Consider the following 17,014-nt stretch of genomic DNA (forward strand, 5'->3'; position numbering starts at 1 on the left):
TTTAACTTGCCAAAAGTCGTTATTTTACTTTATTCAAGTTGTGATCACCTAACAGTTGGCCGCAGATAAATTTTACTTTTTTTTTTGGTTTATAAGTTCAAATCCAACATCTTTACTTTTTATTCCTAACCATTGGGAGAATCTTGAAAGTTGAATAAAGAAAATAATAATACTTAGCCTGTTATTAAATTTCAATGGACATTCAACTTGAAATCGTATTTGGACAACCATATAGGTTAGCCTAAGTTAAATAGGTAAGAATGTAATTTCATGGTTAAAACCAATATAAAGTAGGAGTTTCTTTACAGGAAAACCCTTAGCCGATGTACTTTACATGACTAGGAGTTGCTTCAACCTAAGTGAGGACTTTTATGACTAATTTCCCTCTGACAAAGATCCTATTTGATTTCCTTATAAATATATTCAATCAAGGTATAAAAATCTACATGCTTATGAGAGATCTTCAAGAAAAGAAGATATCAAGCAAACTCAAGATTAGTTTGAACTTACGCTCTTCAGTAGTTATAGAGATTCCTAATCAATTCTACCTCACAAGAACAACCTAAACAAATCAAACCATAAGAAATTTAATATATCTAGGAGGAATAGTGGAATCAAAAAGCCTAAGATGAAGAGAACTTTGTGATTTCTATCTATCAAGTTTCAGGTCTAAAGTTTCGAAAAATTAGAAGATCAATAAGAACAAGATCCGGATAAAAAGAACTATAGAAAATAGATAATCTGACAAGGCTTCACGAATTCCTTAGTGAAGTATTACAAAGTCGTAACGTAATGTAGTTTCTCCATAGGATACCTAAGTTTTTAGAGGAAGACTTTAGTCTGCAACTAAGACACAAAAGTGTTAGGACTGAGTTTCTAGTGTTCAGGAATTCCTATATTTATATTGATGTACAATGTTAAAGAAAGCAGGTTCATGAACTAGCTTTCATGTTTAAAAATTATTTTTTATTCAAGCAAGCTAAACTTGTCCATATAAAATATGGATGAAAGCATATAAGAAGTTTTCTTTGAATCACAAAGAAGATGTGTGCAATAGTAATGAACCAAGTAGTTTCACAGAGACCCATGGTTAAGTGGTTATGGAAATGTCAAGCATAAGCGGAGTAATTATCACAAGACTGAATCAGTTCATGAACTGTCAAAAAATTTGTGAACTCAAAGTCGTTTCATAACTTTGGAACCTTTTGAATTGGGAAAGTTTGCGAACTGTCAAAAAATTTATGTATATGGAAACAAAAGATGTACAAGAAACATTTAAAATCACCTAGTTCGCGAGTTGTACAAATCAGTTTGTCCACCTTTGAATTAAATACTGTCTAGTATTATCTCAAAATCGACTAGCTCGCGAACTGAGCAATTCAGCTCTTGAACGTAAGTTGATTGAGACAAAAATATCAAGTCCTTTATGTTAGAGCATTAATAGACGCACTTACGTGTCTATTTTGATCTCAATTATGTGTATTGTTAGTGCTCCATTTTATACTTATTTGATTATTTTATGTTTTTGTAGGTGTTTTTGGAGAAATAAGTTTTTCTAGGAAAATTGGCTCAAAAAGCGGTATTTGCGCTCGTGGGAGAAAATTACTATTCGTACTCTCAGTTTGGCTAAGGGGCACCTCATTTGCTAAGGGGTATCCATTTTTTATTTGCACCCCATTTCTGTTAGGGGGACTCCACCTTCTTTACGTGAGAAATGAAATTTGGCGGGAAATGTCACGTTCAAAAGATATGTTCATCTGCGTACACTCCTGAATCGGATTTGGGCTATTTTTCGTCGCAGATTCTCATTGGGCTTGACTATATGGTCTTACCACACCGCATCAAGGTTGGTAAAGTATTAGTTCGCATAAACAGAAGAAAGAAATCTCGTTATATTTGGCGATTTCAGTTAAACCGGGAACGAGGGATAGTCTCGGATTTTCTGGTGGTTTAGAAGGAAGTAACGTGCAAGATAAAGGAGAGATGGTCGTTAGATTTATTCTGCAAGATTTGAAAGTGTTTGACTACTACAAAATCCACGTAATAGAAGAGATAAACAAGGAAAATATCGTATCATTCTGAGTAAGAAAATAAAAAGAGAAACCAGAGATTTCACGAAGATATTGTTGAACCTGTTTGTATAAATAGGGAGGTCGAGTAGGAGAGTCGGGGTTTTTTTGGGGGCCTTTACGTAGTTTAGAGGAGGCTTTGGTACGAAGAAATCACGCTGCAGAGAAAGTTGCAGCAGTATGAGGAAGAAGACGAAGCTGAAGAACATTGGACGACCCAAGTCAGTCGAAGAAAAGTGTGGTTTATCCACGACACACATAGTATCGTTCCCAGCAGTCTTATATCTTCTGTATCGTTAGTAACAATCGATCTTCCATGCATATAAACGTTGCAATTGATCTGTTTTGGTGATTTTCCTTGTACTTCCATCTTTAAACACTCTTTGAGCCATGTTTCTATCTTTTGAGAGTTTGTACGACATCATGAGCTAAACCCCAGCACTGGGATGACGGAGGAAGCCATATTTCATACCTGTGGTAATTATTTTTAATTCTTTCATGATCTTTTACGTGGATTATTAATTGTTTTATGGTTTTTATTGAAAGGTTGTGATTTCAATTGATGGGTTATACTTAGGTTAAGTCTTTTGATATCCCATGCTTTAGATTTATAGCCGTTGCTTTTCAAAAATCTACCTTGGCAAAGAAACAGAGTCGATATTCTATTTGAGATATAATTGTATAGAATAACTATATGAATCGCATGAATGGATTTATTGGTGGAATCCTGAGTCCCAGTCTCTCGTAACATTAAGTAAAACCAAAATTAAGTCTGAAATCAAATCTTTACAAGTCTTTGAACGAACTTCTACTTATCACTTTAAAAACTACATCAATTTTTGGCGCCGCTGCCGGGGACTTGTATTTTGATTTGTTTTAGGTTTCTTTTTCTTTTTATTATTTTTGTTCTTTTTTACGCGTTTTGGAATTTTTCGATTCTTTTCAGATTTGGAGCGAAGCTACAAGGAAAGAAAAAGTACTATAAAAGGAAAGCATCGCCAAAGAAGGAAAGGAAAGAGGAATCCGAAAGGAGTGAAGAAGAAGATTTTGTATATAGTTATTTTGTTTATTTTTAGAAACTGTAAATAGGATTTTATTTTTGTAACTTTTCTTTTCCTTTTTGGACATTTTTATTTTTGGACTGGACATTATTATTATTTTGAAACCCTAAGGAAGGGTTAAAAATTAAATATAAACTGTTTGCAGGGAAGGACGACAGTTACGATACTGTCTCGGCCCCTCGGGTTCGTACACTGACATTGGAGTCGGTGGCCTTAGTCGACTTCAACGGTTAATCGCCCGTCTGGTACGGGAGGTAAGACTCTATCCACCCACGAATCCCCTGTCAGTGCGTTTTATTTTGTGTGACAACTCACACCCCTGCAGTAGAATGTCGAACTGGTATTACAATAGCCAATACAACGAATATCCGAATGAGTTTCAAAATGGACGTTACTACTTTGACCATGGTGTGAATAGTGGTTGGGAACATCAACCTTTTGAAGATTATGATACATACCATGGTGAGCCCTATATTTGTCCTTTAGAAGAGTCTCTCAGGAAATTAGAAGAGTCGACACGTAGGACAGCTGAGATGAATAACTTAGTTTATGACGAAAGAAAACTTACTATAGAGGAATCCCTCAAGCTGATAGCTGAGACGAACGAAAGAATTGCTCGAAATAATCTTAATTTTCAATACAGTGTCTCCAATAATACCCTTGAAAATGAGGATAGTTATTTGCATAATCAAGATGACGAGGATATAATTGGTAACACTACTTGTTGTTTAGATGAGGTTCAACCATTTTCATGTTATTATAATGCTTATGATGAGGATAGTGTTGACGAAGAATTTGAAATAAATAGGCATAGTGATCAGGAATTTGCTACTCCAACTGAGCTTAATAATAATATTATTTCTAGTTCAAATCCAAATAATTTTAATAATTATTCACCTATTCAAAAGGACGAGGATTTGACTAGAGATACCCCCGTTTTAGACGATGTAGTTTTTCCTTTTGATTACGAAGCTAATAATGGTTTAGAGGAACGAGTATATTTTGGGTCTAGCGATTTAGAAACAATAGACTTAGAAAAAGAAAATGAACTCGCCGAGATGAGTGAGGATGTACCCGACTTTGAAGAATCAATTGACCATTTTCATGAATTAGATGACCTTGAAATTAGGGAAGTTGTGACTAGTCTTTCTAGAGAAACTGAAAACTCTAAGTTTGGGGGTGATTATCATTCTCCATGTGATTTAACTCTTAGAAAGGTCCCTCACTTGGGACTTGACATATGTGCCTCAACCATTTTACAAGATTATCTTCATATACGTTTTCCTGAACCTAGTGATGTCCACAAGAAATTTCAGTTATTAGAAACCCATCCTCTAGTTGATGTGGTTTACCCAGGCTATAATACCCAGATTGACTTTGTTTTCCCACCAAATATTTTTCTTCCAAATGTGGGAATGTTTGATTTTCAAATGTGTCGAATATTAAGTTTTGAGACTAAACCTAATTACTTTAGAAGATTAGGGTCGACATACTTGTTTGAGGAAGATCACCACTCTCATTGTGGTCAGCTTTGTAAGTCAAATCTGATGGATTTAGAGGATCCTCAATTATTCAGGTTATTATTATGTGCTTCTAAGTTTTTATTTGAGTTTTTCCAGACTCTAGAACCTGAACATTTGGATCTAACCTATGAGGAAACTCAACCCATGAAAATATTTTATTTGGACCCAGTTATAGAACCTGAACCTGAACCGCATCTAGATGTAGTTGTCTTAAACAGGAAACTAGACAAGGGAGTGCTTTATGTGTTCATTCTCTTGGCATGTTGCAGATTCGTTTTACTTGTGATAGCTCTATTTGGTTTTGACGACCCACATATATTTCGGCTATTACTTTATGATTCTATGAGGTGACTAATCCTTTCTTAGTCTGGCTGAAGACGTTAAACTTAGCACTTCTTGGGAGGCAACCCATTCTCATGCAACACGGTAATATCTTTCCTCATCTCTTTTGCTTCAAATGGTAACAATTTCTCCTTGTTCATGTTTTTAATTTGATCTTTAGAACATTGATGACAATGTTAGATTTAAGTTTGGGGGTATAGGAGAAACTTTTTAGTTGCACAATTAAACTCCAGAGCCTAGAAATTTATCCCTATTAAGGATGGCAATAACCAATCTAAGTGGATGGAAGCATCTTGGTTGTAGGAGTTGAGGAACCAATCTGACTAGATGGCAACATCTAAAGAGTCTATTCATAAAAGCACAGAGCTCAGGTGTTAGAAATAACATTATAGTTTCACCATATCTCGTTGAGTCCTTTTCACTTCTGTTTTTATTTTGTTTTGTTTTTAAACTATGTTTCTCTAAGTGATTAGGTGGGGCTCACGATTCAAGTTGTTACCAATGCTAGGGTGAATTAGAGAGATTGATATACAAAAAAAAAAAAAAAAAGAAGAGAAATTGAGACCAGACCATCAGACCAACTGGAATAAATTCAATAAATTCGACCACTGGAACCCTTGTATATGCCAGTCGTGTTGACCTAGAGTTAGGATTATCGACCACTGGTACCGTTGTATATGCCAGTGTGTTGATATTAGTCAGACTAGTATCTCAGTCCATTAGGATAGGTTCATTTTGGCGGAGGCCTTCATACAAATATGAGAAACATCGTTCACCTAGTAAACATCAAAACCATCTATGTTTTTCTATATCCATCTTCTTGATCTATCCATGTGATTAGTTTTGACTCCGGATGTTGATGTCCATAGTGAGACTATCTGAGTAGAGCTCTGTCACTTCATATGAATTTTAGTATTCTTGAGTCCGAACTCATGTACATCAATTGGAATTTTGCATCAGGGTACTTCCTCCTGTAGTCAATAAGTATGCCAACCAAGGAGATTCTTTAGTGCCTTCCAAGGTTCTGTGTAGATAGCTAGGGTCTGGAGTATAAAGGTTTTGTGGGTATACCTCTGGTAAGCCATCCGGAGACAACACTCCGCCACTAGGGACACCTAGGGGTTTAAAGGCTTATTGCATACGCTAAATGCAATCGACGATGCCTGCGACATTGAGTTAGGATTTTATTTATTTCAGTTTTGCTCGAGGACTAGCAAATAATAAGTTTGGGGGTATTTGATAGACGCATTTATGTGTCTATTTTGATCTCAATTATGTGTATTGTTAGTGCTCCATTTTATACTTATTTGATTATTTTATGTTTTTGTAGGTGTTTTTGGAGAAATAAGTTTTTCTGGGAAAATTGGCTCAAAAAGCGGTATTTGCGCTCGTGGGAGAAAATTACAATTCGGACTCTCAGTTTGGCTAAGGGGCACCTCATTTGCTAAGGGGTATCCATTTTCTATTTGCACCCCATTTCTGTTAGGGGGACTCCACCTTCTTTACGTGAGAAATGAAATTTGGCGGGAAATGTCACGTTCAAAAGATATGTTCATCTGCGTACACTCCTGAATCGGATTTGGGCTATTTTTCGTCGCAGATTCTCATTGGGCTTGACTATATGGTCTTACCACACCGCATCAAGGTTGGTAAAGTATTAGTTCGCATAAACAGAAGAAAGAAATCTCGTTATATTTGGCGATTTCAGTTAAACCGGGAACGAGGGATAGTCTCGGATTTTCTGGTGGTTTAGAAGGAAGTAACGTGCAAGATAAAGGAGAGATGGTCGTTAGATTTATTCTGCAAGATTTGAAAGTGTTTGACTACTACAAAATCCACGTAATAGAAGAGATAAACAAGGAAAATATCGTAGCATTCTGAGTAAGAAAATAAAAAGAGAAACCAGAGATTTCACGAAGATATTGTTGGCCCTGTTTGTATAAATAGGGAGGTCGAGTAGGAGAGTCGGGGTTTTTATGGGGGCCTTTACGTAGTTTAGAGGAGGCTCTGGTACGAAGAAATCACGCTGCAGAGAAAGTTGCAGCAGTAGGAGGAAGAAGACGAAGCTGAAGAACATTGGACGACCCAAGTCAGTCGCAGAAAAGTGTGGTTTATCCACGACACACATAGTATCATTCCCAGCAGTCTTATATCTTCTATATCGTTAGTAACAGTCGATCTTCCATGCATATAAACGTTGCAATTGATCTGTTTTGGTGATTTTCCTTGTACTTCCATCTTTAAACACTCTTTGAGCCATGTTTCTATCTTTTGAGAGTTTGTACGACATCATGAGCTAAACCCCAACACTGGGATGACGGAGGAAGCCATATTTCATACGTGTGGTAATTATTTTTAATTCTTCATGACTTTTTACGTGGATTAGTAATTGTTTTATGGTTTTTATTGAAAGGTTGTGATTTCAATTGATGGGTTATACTTAGGTTAAGTCTTTTGATATCCCATGCTTTAGATTTATAGTCGTTGCTTTTCAAAAATATACCTTGGCAAAGAAACAGAGTCGATATTATATTTGAGATATAATTGTCTAGAATAACTATATGAATCGCATGAATGGATTTATTGGTGGAATCCTGAGTCCCAGTCTCTCGTAACATTAAGTGAAACCAAAATTAAGTATGAAATCAAATCTTTACAAGTCTTTGAACGAACTTCTACTTATCACTTTAAAAACTACATCAATTTTTGGCGCCGCTGCCGGGGACTTGTATTTTGATTTGTTTTAGGTTTCTTTTTCTTTTTATTATTTTTGTTCTTTTTTACGCGTTTTGGAATTTTTCGATTCTTTTCAGATTTGGAGCGAAGCTACAAGGAAAGAAAAAGTACTATAAAAGGAAAGCATCGCCAAAGAAGGAAAGGAAAGAGGAATCCGAAAGGAGTGAAGAAGAAGATTTTGTATATAGTTATTTTGTTTATTTTTAGAAACTGTAAATAGGATTTTATTTTTGTAATTTTTCTTTTCCTTTTTGGACATTTTTATTTTTGGACTGGACATTATTATTATTTTGAAACCCTAAGGAAGGGTTAAAAATTAAATATAAACTGTTTGCAGGGAAGGAAGACAGTTACGATACTGTCTCGGCCCCTCGGGTTCGTACACTGACATTGGAGTCGGTGGCCTTAGTCGACTTCAACGGTTCATCGCCCGTCTGGTACGGGAGGTAAGACTCTATCCACCCACGAATCCCCTGTCAGTGGGTTTTATTTTGTGTGACAACTCACACCCCTGCAGTAGAATGTCGAACTGGTATTACAATAGTCAATACAACGAATATCTGACTGAGTTTCAAAATGGACGTTACTACTTTGACCATAGTGTGAATAATGGTTGGGAACATCATCCTTTTGAAGATTATGGTCCATACCATGGTGAGCCCAATTACTATCCACATCCGCACCGGTCATATAAGCAAAATTCTTATATTTCTCCTTTAGAAGAGTCTCTCAGGAAATTAGAAAAGTCGACACGTAGGATAGCTGAGATGAATAACTTAGTTTATGACGAAACAAAACTTTATATAGAGGAATCCCTCAAGCTGATAGCTGAGACGAACGAAAGAATTGCTCGAAATAATCTTAATTTTCAATACAGTGTCTCCAATAATACCCTTGAAAATGAGGATAGTTATTTGCATAATCAAGATGACGAGGATATAATTGGTAACACTACTTGTTGTTTAGATGAGGTTCAACCATTTTCATGTTATTATAATGATTATGATGAGGATAGTGTTGATGAAGAATTTGAAATAAATAGGCATAGTGATCAGGAATTTTCTACTCCAACTGAGCTTAATAATAATATTATTTCTAGTTCAAATCCAAATAATTTTAATAATTATTCACCTATTCAAAAGGACGAGGATTTGACTAGAGATACCCCCGTTTTAGACGATGTAGTTTTTCCTTTTGATTACGAAGCTAATAATGGTTTAGAGGAACGAGTATATTTTGAGTCTAGCGATTTAGAAACAATAGACATAGAAAAAGAAAATGAACTCGTCGAGATGAGTGAGGATGTACCCGACTTTGAAGAATCAATTGACCATTTTCATGAATTAGATGACCTTGAAATTAGGGAAGTTGTGACTAGTCTTTCTAGAGACACTGAAAACTCTAAGTTTGGGGGTGATTATCATTCTCCATGTGATTTAACTCTTAGAAAGGTCCCTCACTTGGGACTTGACATATGTGCCTCAACCATTTTACAAGATTATCTTCATACACGTTTTCCTGAACCTAGTGATGTCCACAAGAAATTTCAGTTATTATAAACCCATCCTCTGGTTGATGTGGTTTACCCAGGCTATAATACCCAGATTGACTTTGTTTTCCCACCAAATATTTTTCTTCCAAATGTAGGAATGTTTGATTTGCAAATGTGTCGAATATTAAGTTTTGAGACTAAACCTAATTACTTTAGGAGATTAGGGTCGACATACTTGTTTGAGGAAGATCACCACTCTCATTGTGGTCAGCTGTGTATGTCAAATCTGATGGATTTAGAGGATCCTCAATTATTCAGGTTATTATTATGTGCTTCTAAGTTTTTATTTGAGTTTTTCCAGACTCTAGAACCTGAACATTTGGATCTAACCTATGAGGAAACGCAACCCATGAAAATATTTTATTTGGACCTAGTTATAGAACCTGAACCTGAACCGCATCTAGATGGAGTTGTCTTAAACAGGAAACTAGAAAAGGGTGTGCTTTATGTGTTCATTTTCTTGGCATGTTGCAGATTCCTTTTACTTGTGATAGCTCTATTTGGTTTTGATGACCCACGGATATTTCGGTTATTACTTTATGATTCTATGAGGTGACTAATCCTTTCTTAGTCTGGCTGAAGACGTTAAACTTAGCACTTCTTGGGAGGTAACCCATTCTCATGCAACACGATAATAGATTTCCTTATCTCTTTTGATTCAAATGGTAACAATTTCTCCTTGTTCATGTTTTTAATTTGATCTTTAGAACATTGATGACAATGTTAGATTTAAGTTTGGGGATATAGGAGAAACTTTTTAGTTGCACAATTAAACTCCAGAGCCTAGAAATTTATCCCTATTAAGGATGGCAATAACCAATCTAAGTGGATGGAAGAATTTTTGTTGTAGGAGTTGAGGAACCAATCTGACTAGATGGCAACATCTAAAGAGTCTATTCATAAAAGCACATAGCTCAGGTGTTAGAAATAACATGATAGTTTCACCATATCTCGTTGAGTCCTTTTCACTTCTGTTTTTATTTTGTTTTGTTTTTAAACTATGTTTCTCTAAGTGATTAGGTGGGGCTCACGATTCAAGTTGTTACCAATGCTAGGGTGAATTAGAGAGATTGAGATACAGAAAAAAAAAAGAAAAAGAAATTGAGACCAGACCATGAGACCAACTGGAATAAATTCAATAAAGTCGACCACTGGAACCCTTGTATATGTCAGTTGTGTTGACCTAGAGTTAGGATTATCGACCACTGGTACCGTTGTATATGCCAGTGTGTTGATATTAGTCAGACTAGTATCTCAGTCCATTAGGATAGGTTCATTTTGGCGGAGACCTTCAGACAGATATGAGAAACACCGTTCACCTAGTAAACATCAAAACCATCTATGTTTTCCTATATCCATCTTCTTGATCTATCCATGTGATTAGTTTTGACTCCGGATATTGATGTCCATGGTGAGACTATCTGAGTAGAGCTCTGTCACTTCATATGAATTTTAGTATGATTGAGTGCGAACTCGTGTACATCAATTGGAATTTCGCATCAGGGTACTTCTTCCTGTAGTCAATAAGTATGCCAACCAAGGAGATTCTTTAGTGCCTTCCAAGGTTCTGTGTAGATAGCTAGGGTCTGGAGTATAAAGGTTTTGTGGGTATACCTCTGGTAATCCCTCCGGAGACAACACTCCGCCACTAGGGACACCTAGGGGTTTAAAGGCTTATTGCATACGCTAAATGCAATCGACGATGCCTGCGACAGTGAGTTAGGATTTTATTTATTTCAGTTTTGCTCGAGGACTAGCAAATAATAAGTTTGGGGGTATTTGATAGACGCATTTATGTGTCTATTTTGATCTCAATTATGTGTATTGTTAGTGCTCCATTTTATACTTATTTGATTATTTTATGTTTTTGTAGGTGTGTTTGGAGAAATAAGTTTTTCTGGGAAAATTGGCTCAAAAAGCAGTATTTGCGCTCGTGGGAGAAAATTACTATTCAGACTCTCAGTTTGGCTAAGGGGCACCTCATTTGCTAAGGTGTATCCATTTGCTATTTGCACCCCATTTCTGTTAGGGGGACTCCACCTTATTTACGTGAGAAATGAAATTTGGCGGGAAATGTCACGTTCAAAAGATATGTTCATCTGCATACACTCCTGAATCGGATTTGGGCTGTTTTTCGTCGCAGATTCTCATTGGGCTTGACTATATGGACTTACCATACCGAATCAAGGTTGGTAAAGTATTAGTTCACATAAACAGAAGAAAGAAATCTCGTTATATTTGGCGATTTCAGTTAAACAGGAAACGAGGGATAGTCTCGGATTTTCTGGTGGTTTAGAAGGAAGTAACGTGCAAGATAAATGAGAGATTGTCGTTAGATTTATTCTGCAAGATTTGGAAAGTGTTTGACTACTACAGAATCCACGTAATATAAGAGATAAACAAGGAAAATACCGTAGCTTTCTGAGTAAGAAAATAAAAAGAGAAACCAGAGATTTCACGAAGATATTGTTGGCCCTGTTTGTATAAATAGGGAGGTCGAGTAGGAGAGTCGGGGTTTTTTTGGGGGCCTTTACGTAGTTTAGAGGAGGCTCTGGTACGAAGAAATCACGCTGCAGAGAAAGTTGCAGCAGTAGGAGGAAGAAGACGAAGCTGAAGAACATTGGACGACCCAAGTCAGTCGCAGAAAAGTGTGGTTTATCCACGACACACATAGTATCGTTCCCAACAGTCTTACATCTTCTATATCGTTGGTAACAGTCGATCTTCCACGCATATAAACGTTGCAATTGATCTGTTTTGGTGATTTTCCTTGTACTTCCATCTTTAAACACTCTTTGAGCCATTTTTCTATCTTTTGAGAGTTTGTACGACATCATGAGCTAAACCCCAACACTGGGATGACGGAGGAAGCCATATTTCATACGTGTGGTAATTATATTTAATTCTTTCTTGACTTTTTGCATGGATTATTAATTGTTTTATGGTTTTTATTGAACGGTTGTGATTTCAATTGATGGGTTATACTTAGGTTAAGTCTTTTGATATCCCATGCTTTAGATTTATAGTCGTTGCTTTTCAAAAATATACCTTGGAAAGAAACAGAGTCGATATTCTATTTGAGCTATAATTGTCTAGAATAACTATATGAATCGCATGAATGGATTTATTGGTGGAATCCCTAGTCCCAGTCTCTCGTAACATTAAGTGAAACCAAAATTAAGTCTGAAATCAAATCTTTACAAGTCTTTGAACGAACTTCTACTTATCACTTTAAAAACTACATCAAGCATAACTTGGTGTGTCAAAACTCATCTAAGAGTCGCTTTATTATTTATTAGAGATAACTTCGTTTAGGTTATACTAAAAAGTCTAGAATATTAAGACAAGTATTACTCCGAAGACCTGAAGAAAGCGAAGAAGAAGAGAACTACAACGAAGACATCATCCATCCTCTTGAGGTTAGTAATATTGACTTGAACTGTTTCATTCTTAACGTATCTTTCAAATCATTCTTTATTAAGAACATAAATGCGAAGCTGTGAATGAATATGTTACTCTAGTAGTGAGACATCATCATAGTATTAGAGAATTATATTACGAAGTATAACGCTTATCTTTTGAACTTTGTAGATATGACATCGACATAATCTTATATTCTTGTTATGATTGTTGAAAAATTGGGGGTCTAACAACACCACCCAATATTTCGCTTAGCAACCTGTATGGACAAAATAGAATATACTTTTAAGAGAATCAACAAGACTCAATCAATTAAAATTATATCAAGGAGTTTATATCTCTCTCTTGATTTGATTTACTCAAGCAGGAACTGCGAGTTCTAATCAAATGCAAGGAATACCTTGGATGGTACCAAAGACCAATATCCAAGGATCAATCAATGACAATCAACAACCAAAGGTTGGATTACTCTAATTGATGATCTAATGCACAACCTGTATTATTTCAATAATAAAGATAAAACAATATAATACGGAAATTGAAATAACACAGACACCAAAAATTTTGTTAACGAGGAAACCGCAAATGCAGAAAAAACCCAGGGACCTAGTCCAGATTGAACACACATTGTATTAAGCCGCTACAGACACTAGCCTACTCCAAGCTAACTTCGGACTGGACTGTAGTTGAACCCCAATCAATCTCCCAATGATCAAAGGTACAGTTATGCTCATACGCCTCTGATCCCAACATGATACTGCACACTTGATTCCCTTAGATGATCTCACCCACAACTAAGAGTTGCTACGACCCAAAATCGCAGGCTTTGACAATAAACAAATCTGTCTCACACAGACAAGTCTATCAAAGGATCAATCTGTATCCTACAGATAAACCTTAAAGGTTTTGTTCCGTCTTTTTATAATAATCAAGGTGAACAGGAAGCAATTGATAATCCGGTCTTATATTCCCGAAGAACAGCCTAGAGTTATCAATCACCTCACAACAATCTTAATCGTATGGTAGCGAAACAAGGTGTCGCGGAATCACGAATAATGAGACGAAGATGTTTGTGACTACTTTTTATATCTTTCCTATCAGAGATATCAATCTCAAGCCAATCAATATGATTGTACTCGTACGATAGAAGATGCAAGATACAACTACGATAAAAGTAGTATCGGTCTGGCATCACAATCCCAATGAAGTATTTAAGTCGTTAACCTGGTTTTAGAAGAAGAAAATCAAAGGTTAAAGGAGAATCGACTCTAGCACGCAAACTAGTATCACACATAAGGTGTGGGGATTAGTTTTGCACAATACTAGATGTCTCTTTTATATAGTCTTTCAAATCAGGGTTTGCAATCAATGTTAGCTTAGTAACAAAGCATTCAATATTCACCGTCAGATGAAAACCTGATTTAAATTCAAGCTAGTATTTCTCAACCGTTAGATCGAAAACTTAGCTTGTTACACACACTTGACAATGCACGCTTCTAGGTTTGTTAACAGTACCCAAACGTATGCACTTGTTGGTTCAACAATAGTTAACCAAAAGGTTAGCCATATGAGCATTTCATATCAACCACGCTCTTCTTCACCATAACTAGTTCAAATTACTTCAAATGAAATAGTTAGAAAGTTGTTCAAATTCAAGGAAATCTCGTGTACTACACAAGACACGATTGAAGCAAAGATGATTTGATTCACTTGAATCGGTTCATGAACTTTTATAGCCACAGTTTTCCAACTGCATTCCTTAGTCTTTTTAAGTTTAATTTCATAAATCATCTTCAGATATATAACCTTCTCAAGTTCACAGACTAGGTTTGCGGACTTAAGTTACCGGGCAGAGTTTACAAACTCCAGCAGAAATTCTCGGGTTTGAGAACTTCGCCGGTTCGCGGACTGGGTTCGCGGACTAAGTTCACGGACTTAACTTCACGCAAGTAGTTTGTTAACTCCAGCAGAAATTCTCGGGTTTGAGAACTTTGGCAGTTCGCGGAATTGGCTCACGCTATTCTTCCGGTTCTCTTGATCAACAAAGTTCGCAAACTTTGGTTCAAGGAATAGGACTTATACGTAAATGTGTTTCCACAACAATTCTTATGTCCACCATTGGTTATGTAATATAAACTCTCATTCCAATCACTGAAACATTCTTAGAGGACGTTATACAGTTGTTATGCCATTTCTCGTCAAATCAATTTTCAAGATGATTGAAACATATTATGAATTTTGTCACATGGTAAAGATAAATTAGATCGAAGCGAAAGCTTACCAACACATATTTCGAGATATAGATAGGCGAGGCATACTCGGCTCGAAATACCAAATGTGTATAACCCAAGTCTATATATATACCATATGACTTCTTGTCTCAAAGAGTAGGAGATGGAGTAGATAGACTTTTGAGTGATAGATAAGTTCAAGTCTTCACATACCTTTTTTTCGAGAAGTTCCACCGGTTCCTTGAGTAGTTCTTCTACTTATATGATGAATCACCATGAAGTCCTTGAGGTCAACTACACTTTCTATCATAGTCTGAGACTTAGCTATAATAGACTAGAAATCAAGACTTACAGTTTTGATCACTAACATTGACAAACATGCTTGAGATAGCAAAGCATGCGAGTTCGACCGAGCAACGCTCTAACAATCTCCCCCTTTGTCAATTTTAGTGACAAAACTATCAATACATATGAAATACAAAAAAAGATAAAGAAACTTTAGTAGCTCCTATTCCACATGTTTAATCTTCAACATTCCTCGAAATCTTCGTCACTTCCAAGTACTCCAATGATCCCAAAGGTTGTAAGTTTAACATCATCGATGTTGAAGATCCGTAGCTATAACAATGAGAAAGCATCGGTCTCGATCATTGTTATACAGTGTCATAATATTATTACACAGTGTCAAAGGTCAATTGTATCACTCCCCCTTAGTCAATGCTCCATATCACATGGAAACCACTCCCCCTTACACAATGATCCAAAAACCATATATATTTGAAGTGTGAACTACATATTAATTCTCCCCATTTTTGTCAATAAAATTGGCAAAGGTACAAGATTATGTCTTCAGATTTTTCACCATCAATACGAATGTTTCGTTGTTTAACATACAAAAATTGTATAAATCTGCATTAATGCCACCATCTTAGAACTTATCTATCACTCAAAAGTCTATCTACTCCATCTCCTACTGTTTGAGACGAGAAAATGGATGTATAGCTGATGAACAATGCATACTTCCCAAAAATGTTCAGTTTTACCCAGGCCATCTTGGATTTACTAAAACGTTATTTACATCATGTTCCTGTTTTGGTGGAGGAGATGATAAAATGAAGATTATAGATAACTTTAGCACCACGAAACGTTATGAAAAACTCATAGGCTACTTGACTAAACGGGTTCATAATGAAATTTCCGAGAGAGACATTTCATAAAAAAAATAAAAATACATACCAACTAATTTAGATGCAATCATAAAGCCGAAGCTAAATGCATTCATCAAGGAGTTCAAAGATACAAGACAACCCCTAAAATTCCACAGCCGCACACCCCTCAAAATATGACCATTAAGCACAAGTTCAAAAGAACTCTCCCCCATTTGATGTCATTCCCAAAAGAACAACAAGAGCGACCTTAATTTCAAAAGAAAAAAAGGATTTTTATTGGACACCAAAACCATGAGAATGATTTTCTATATCCAAAAAACTCAATCGAATTAATCACAAGTAAACCCATGATTAATTTAATCGGAATACGCAACCAAATTAAACATAAAAAATGATCAATTCAATTGATTGTGCTCAACATAAGATAACTTACGGAGCTACGACTAAGTTAACCATAAGATAATGATTAGTTTAACGTTTATATACTCAACACAAGAAAACCTTATGGAGTCACGAAAATACTCAACTAGATTAATTACAAGAGAACCCATAATGAATCTAATTGGAAAATACAACCAAACTAATTACAAAAGTAATCAATTTAATTGTCATTTGTTTTGCTCGTCATAAGAATACTTAGGGAGCAATAACTAAATAACCAAACAAGATGATTAATTTAGTTCAAAATGCTGGACATAACATATCTCAATTTTCTTATCAATCAATCTAGGACAATGAGATTTTCCATCAGGAGTAGTAACATGACCACTAGACCAGTGATGTTTATCTCATGATTTAAGTTCGCGATCGAAAATTTTAAGTTTCCCAATAAGCGTGTTTCGCGAAAGAGTATCAAGGTTATTTCCCTCAACGATGACATGTTTTTTAGATTCGTATTTAGATGGTAGCGA

This window comes from Papaver somniferum, chromosome 3 (assembly GCF_003573695.1).
Source record: "Papaver somniferum cultivar HN1 chromosome 3, ASM357369v1, whole genome shotgun sequence".
In the NCBI taxonomy this organism is placed as follows: Eukaryota; Viridiplantae; Streptophyta; class Magnoliopsida; order Ranunculales; family Papaveraceae; genus Papaver; species Papaver somniferum.